Source organism: Podarcis liolepis (genome assembly GCF_965112155.1).
Source record: "Podarcis liolepis genome assembly, chromosome: 5".
In the NCBI taxonomy this organism is placed as follows: Eukaryota; Metazoa; Chordata; class Lepidosauria; order Squamata; family Lacertidae; genus Podarcis; species Podarcis liolepis.
In genome coordinates this window covers 5,754,060-5,760,059 of record NC_139556.1, presented here as the reverse complement: position 1 = coordinate 5,760,059, position 6,000 = coordinate 5,754,060, and the positions used below count along the sequence as shown (strand labels likewise).

The 6,000-nt window shown below is 38.7% G+C and overlaps 1 protein-coding gene across 5 annotated transcripts in view; it reads left to right on the top strand.

Moving 5' to 3' along the window:
* Window positions 1-4,973: 4,973 nt before the first annotated feature.
* The window catches only part of PCLO (piccolo presynaptic cytomatrix protein), a 243,460-nt gene continuing 242,433 nt past the window's right edge, over window positions 4,974-6,000 (top strand). For all 5 annotated transcript variants that reach the window (XR_014526251.1, XR_014526252.1, XM_083503300.1 and 2 more), the window contains exon 1: window positions 4,974-5,098. The gene's annotated coding sequence lies outside the window, so the exon portion shown is untranslated. The remainder of the gene's footprint in view (window positions 5,099-6,000) is intronic.

Sequence of the window (6,000 nt, the reverse complement as noted above, 5' to 3'; positions counted from 1 at the left end):
TGATTTACAGTTTTAAGAAGCAGGCACTAATGTAGCTGAGTTTCAAACATAACAACCATGGATTTGTTACATTTGTACCTGCCTTTCCTCCAAGGAGTTCGAAATTGCTATTATTTTAATTCTTTGTATGAGCAATCAAAGTGCAAGTAGATAAATAGGTACCGCTCTGGTGGGAAGGTAAACGGCATTTCCGTGACCCGGAAGCTGTACGCCGGCTCCCTCAGCCAATAAAGCGAGATGAGCGCTGCAACCCCAGAGTCGGTCACCACTGGACCTAATGGTCAGGGGTCCCTTTACCTTTACCTATGAGCAATTGTATGAGGAATGGTTAAGGTTAGGCAAAGAGCAACTGATTTGCTTGAGACCAACAAGAGAAATTATTACTTGGTGTTCCCTCAACCAAAATCATCCTATGAGCTCCAGCCTGAACTCTTGTTGGCATCTGTCTTCTCGGGAGACAACGGAGGAGAGCGCCTTTGGAACAAAGTCAAACTGGTGGAAGGTTATAGCACCTGCTGTGGCTGTAGAGACCGAAAAGGGAGAGACGTGTTTTGTTGCCGGGGCAGAGGAATGTGTCCGGTTGTGTTACTGCAGATGCACCATCACGTTTCTTCTCTCTCTTCTCTTCCCAGTGGTCATTCCTCCTTTGGTCACTGCTACAGATGCACAACTTAAATATTTCCCTATTTGTTTCTTTGGAATAAAGGGAACGAGAGTGGCAATGAAAGTGTGCAGCTGTAATTTTAAATAAAGAGTAAATAGCTATCATTTTGTCTGTCTAACGTCAACCCAAATGAGCTCATCATCCTTCCTTGCTGATCCACGTAAATAACACATTGAGGTTCAGCAAATACCTTCCATATAATATTTCTTTATATCTGCTGTTATTGTATTTGTCGTTGCTGCTTCTCTTATTAATTTTATCTGTACCTTTTAAAGACCACCGTGGGATTAATTCTGCAAAATGAGTATGACCTTTAAAAGTAACTCAGCATACAAAGGCTAAATCTCAATTTAGAATAATGTCTCTCTCTACTGCCTAGTATTTTTGCACATTCCGTATTGCCTCAGAAGCAGGAGCAACTACTCAAAAACTTTGGGTACTGAAGAGAGGAAAGCATACAGGCACATTTACAGCAGATTGATATCAGTTTATTATACTATCTGGTGATCTATGTAATGACTATATAATCACCTATAAGACCTGCTTTCCCTAAGTTCACATAGCACATATTCTCCAGTCCAGAACAGGCAAAATGTAACATGATATCAAAAGAGTTATATTAAATTGTATTAGACTGCTGATCTATCTGTGTCCATGTTTAGTAACATCTGTACAGACTTTTATATGCCTGTTGTTTTTGTCCATGGAGTTTTCTTGGCAGGGATACTGGAGTGGTTTGCGGGTTCCTACTCCAGGTGGATCATGTTTAGTCAAAACTCTCCACTATGACCTGTCCATCTTGGGTGGCCCTGCACGGCATAGCTCATAGCTTCTCCGAGTTATTCAAGCCCCTTCACCATGACAAGGCAGTGATCCATGAAAGAGATTCATGAAGATGAAGGGCACAAGGAGAAGGGGACGACAGAGGACAGTTGGACAGTGTTCTTGAAGCTACTAACATGAGTTTGACCAAACTTCGGGAGGCAGTGGAAGACAAGAGTGCCTGGTGTGCTCTTTCCCATGGGGTCACGAAGAGTCGGACACGACTAAACAACAACAACGTACAGACTTTGGCTGAATTTGGATTTCCATCTATCTGGTGGTCATTTGCTGGTGGTTCACATGACCAGTTGGTAAGCTGAACACCTGTATTGTCCTACCAAATGCTAACACACTTCAGCACCCGATCAGAAATCCAAGGAAGCACAAGAGCGATAAGAACAACAAAGATCCTCACTATTTGCAAAGGCTGTAGAGAAGATCAAACCAAATGGTTATATGCATACAATCACAGGTCACCATTCAGAAGTGAACTTCTTTCATTCACCTTCTGTCTATGTGGTAATTTTGCAGGTTGTATTCTGAAACTATCAGCAAATTCTATCAATCATATCAATGTAAGTTGTGCAATCATATCAATGCAGCAACAACTTGGCTTCATTCACATATATTTCCTCAGACAACCTGTTCATTGAGCATTCATCTTGAGTCCCCCCCACCACAAAATTTCCATGCAAGTTATATATCACTATCAAGTGGTATTTATTCCAAATTTTCCAGTGCTTTCTTCCATCATTTTTCTAATCACACTTTAAAATTTATAAAAATGGAAAAGTGCTGAAGTGCTATTGCTATTTATCACAATGCACCCACTTTCTTGGGAACTGGATATAAACATGCACTCTGTTGTGCAAAGGATAAATACCAGAATCTATCTGAGCAGGTGAGAGAGGCACACAAAATGCTGGCAGTTTGGAAGTGACCTTGGTTTCCCTATGTTTCATAACTTTACACTTCATGACTGGCAGCTGAATGTGTGAATACACTCTGCATTTCAAGAAAATAGCAAATAACAGTTTAATAAATTTTAGAATGTGATAATCGAAGAGTTTCCAAATGAATACTGGAATAAAAGTAAATAAATAAAAAATAGTTTTCAGGTGCTGAGAAGCAACGTGAACTTTCCAGCAGTCATTTCAGTCCTGGTCCAGTCATACAAGCGACTCATCCCAATGTTTCAATTCAATCCTCAATCAAATCAATCTGTTGTATCCCTGATGGTGTGACTCGTTTTGAGTAAATGTGCTGCAAGAGGAGAGTCAGCTGCAGAGGAAGACTGAAATGGCTATGATACATATCAGTATTATGGGAAATGCTATGCTGGTGACAACTGAGGCCCAAATGGTACATGAGCCACATGGCAGCTGCTGATAAGTCATTTTCCCACTGTTGGGTTCTGTGCTTCCTGTGAGTTTCCCCTGAACAAGCTGTGACATCATCTGTGTTTCTGAACGGGATGATACTAGTGTAATTTCGGTGGTCACAATTTCCATATGTTACCAAGTTGGGCCAAATCCAGTTCTGATGGAAAGATTTGTCCAGTTTTGTTTCATTTTACTTGGTTGTTGTTCTAAAGAAAGCTCCACGCTATATAACATGAACGACAATTTTAAATTCAGGTGGGTAGCCGTGTTGGTCTGACACAGTCGGAATAAATTTAAAAATAAAAAACATTGTCCGGTAGCACCTTAGAGACCAACTAAGTTTGTTCTGGGTATAAGCTTCCGTGTGCATGCCCACTTCTTCAGATACCATTTTCTTCAGATACCATTTTAAAGGCTGTAAAACAATTTTATGTGAAGGAGAATTTATAACTAGTTAGACCTTGTCTTTCTTGGTTTTGGTGGATTATATATTTTAGGTTTTCTGACTTATTTAGGCAAACAAAAGCAATTTGAGGCATTCGTTTCATAAGAAGCCCCTTTAAAAGTGGAGCAGGGAGAGAGGGGGGGTGTATATTACTTTTGAGAATGTGCGTATGTGCTCTGAGGGAATGTATAGCATGCCCAAAGTAAGAATGATTCCAATAGCTCTACATGGGCTTTAAAAAAGTACAAATAATTATTGGAAAATATCACTGGCTTTCAAAGTTTCACAAATGTAGTGTGCACTATTTATTTTTCATGTGTGGCTTGCCTTTCAGGAGATACTATTACATTCTGAAATTACTTGAACTATTATTCCCTCTTTTTAGTCATTTCCCCCCATCAGTATGAAATGTACCGTCAAGCATTATGTGATAGCAAAATGCCAAGGACTGAATACAAGTGAATGACGTTTAGGGAGAGCAAATTCTGGAATGCACAGAAACTGCTTTGAAATTTGTGCAATAAAAGGCCCCTAGATCTTTCTCAGGCTCACTAAACAGGTCCACTCGTAGATGGAGCTAAATGGCTTTGAAAACATCCGTGGAACAGCTTGTGTGTCAGGCGGATTGGGAAGACCAGCCGAAAAGGAACAGAAGATGCCAGCCTTAACCACCCAAGGCGACAATCATCCGCATCCTTATCAAGAGCTTTGGGGTAGCTATGGAAGTACAGAGAGGCTGAGTCTATCAGTGGTGAATTGGAGGTGGGGAGGTGAGGGAAAGCAGCTCTGGGACTTTTTCCAGAGCAAGACAGTTTGGGGTTTTTTTAATTGATACAGCAACAAAAAAGGAAAACACAGATACAGAATTACACACAAGAAAAACAATAAACACAAATTTTTCTTAACAAACAATAAAACATCAATTGGTCTTAACACTATAGACCCGACCTCCCGTCTATTCCTTATTTCAATTTTATATTACTTATTGCCAATACACACTTTTATCATAATTTAACTTTTTCTTAATATATCTTAACTCTTATGTCTAACTTGCAACTATTACTGAAATTCCTCAAATGCTGCAACAGAATTTAAACTGCTGTAATTATATTTCAAATAGTCTTTGAAAACCTCCCATTTTGAGACAAATTCCTGTTTTGGTTTATTCTTTATTTTTTCTGATAGACCATCTAATTCGGCATATTCTGTCAGCTTTTGGATCCATTTATGTATAGAGGGAATTTCAAGACTCTTCCATTTTGCCGTGATGAGAACTCTTGCTGCTGCCGTAGCGTATGAAAAGATACCCTTCATATTTTGCAGAATATCCAAATCTGTAATTCCCAGGAGATTTTTTTCTATGTACCCTTTGACCACAAGAGTACATTTGTTCTTGTTTTCTTCCCTGGACCTGTTGTTTTCATGCTTTGGGGTATGGATGCTTAAGATTGCTGCTTTAAAATAGCAAACGATACAATTTTGCTTAAATCACAGGACGCCTTACATAACATGATATCTTTTTAATCATTGTTGAATGGCATCTTTTTCTCTCTGTGTCTGTTGATTAGGGATCACTGATGCCACAGATATGCTCAGTATTAAGAGCTAGACAAAGCACTCACTTGTTTGAGGGAGGAGATGAAGGGATTAGCGAGACCAATATATCACAGACTAACCTCTTTGCTCTGCACATTCAGAGGAAGACCGGCAATTCCCAGTCTGTAGGACAGCCAGGACCAGTAAAGAGCAGGGATCTTTACACTCCTAGGACTGCAGGACTTTAAGGTATGAGGTTTTGTTATATAAAATCATAGCTATTCAGCTGACCTCTCCCTTTGTAAAGTACTTTCCTATTTGTTTACAAGTGTTCTGAATAATCTGTTGAGGATACAGAGTCTCACCTCTCAATTTCACAAAGTGGACTTCATTTCATGAATGTTTATGCTGTAATAACTGCATTTGTTAGTCTTTAAGGTGCCACAGGACTCTTACGTTTTAACCTCTCACACATTAAAGATAGAGGAAATAATTTACAAATAATCTTTAAAATATTGTTGCTTTGGGGCCTAAAATTATGCAAATGAATATGCATACATAATATTATTATCCAATATTATTATCCAATGTGTATTCAACTGAATGGAACCAAGGCAAAAAAACAGAATTATAAATTCTGGATAATGGTTGGAATTTCTCTTCCACAATACTATGTGAGTACATAGCATTATGTAAGTCATGTAAGGATGCAAGTACAAAGTTGTATGACCTCTTTTACAGATGGATGTCCTCTTAGTCAAATTAGAATTCAATAGGTTATATTCATAAACAATGTTTTCATGTGTTAGCAGTGACCAAATTCCGATTTCATTAGTTTGGGACTGAAAGACTATGAGAATGTATGACTGCATGGAGATTAAACTGTATGCCAGAACAATTTGTGATATTATGCAATATGTTTATTGCTTACGTGGCACAGAAGTTAAGGAAGGAGTTTCAATTTTCCATGTTAAATTGAACCACACCAAATACTCTATGCAATTTTGTTTTTTCGATACATAGTTTTCAATATACTGTTTGGAGATATGCTATATTGTCATTTTGAGAAGAGTCCTAGGCTCCTCTGGGAGGTGGGTGGTATATAAACACAATCCCATGATAGCTATAATAGTTTTCTTTGGGTTTTTTGT